At 55.9% G+C, this 440-nt stretch overlaps 1 protein-coding gene across 1 annotated transcript in view; it reads right to left on the bottom strand.

The window, feature by feature from the left end:
* ASXL2 (additional sex combs like 2, transcriptional regulator) overlaps nt 1-440 on the bottom strand; it is a 73,053-nt gene that overhangs the window by 18,688 nt on the left and 53,925 nt on the right. The gene's annotated exons all lie outside the window — the stretch shown is intronic.

The following is a 440-nucleotide window of genomic DNA, read 5'->3' as shown; positions in this document are numbered from 1 at the left end:
CCGAGTGCTGCTTCTCCGCTGGAACAAACCAGAGACAAGGCTGGGCTGGGAGAGCAAATCCTGCTGGGACACCTCGTGATTCCATCTGCTGTGAGCAGCTCCCACAGTCCCTGCACCTGATCCATGACTCCTCACACACATTCCCCTTCCCAAGGGAAATCCAGCCCGGACAGAGCATTTCCTCTCTAAGGACCCTGGGAACCCGAGCAGTGCAGCTGGGGAAGCACCTGGGAACCCCACACTGGGGAAAATTCAGCTGCAATTTTGCATCAAGAGGAGCAGACGTGAAGCACGAGCAGCTCCCACTCTGTGCTGTGCATGCAGGGAACAGGATCCACAACGGGCTTTCCATGAAAATTCCATGAAAAATTCCATGGAAATCAGTCACTCCTGCTCTGTGCCTCACAGCACCCAGGAGAGGAGCGATGCAAAGGCCCAGC

Source organism: Corvus brachyrhynchos, unplaced genomic scaffold (assembly GCF_000691975.1).
Source record: "Corvus brachyrhynchos isolate BGI_N302 unplaced genomic scaffold, ASM69197v1 scaffold211, whole genome shotgun sequence".
NCBI classification, from domain to species: domain Eukaryota; kingdom Metazoa; phylum Chordata; class Aves; order Passeriformes; family Corvidae; genus Corvus; species Corvus brachyrhynchos.
The sequence above is the reverse complement of the archived record's forward strand: the minus strand, read 5'-3'. Positions and strand labels throughout refer to the sequence as shown.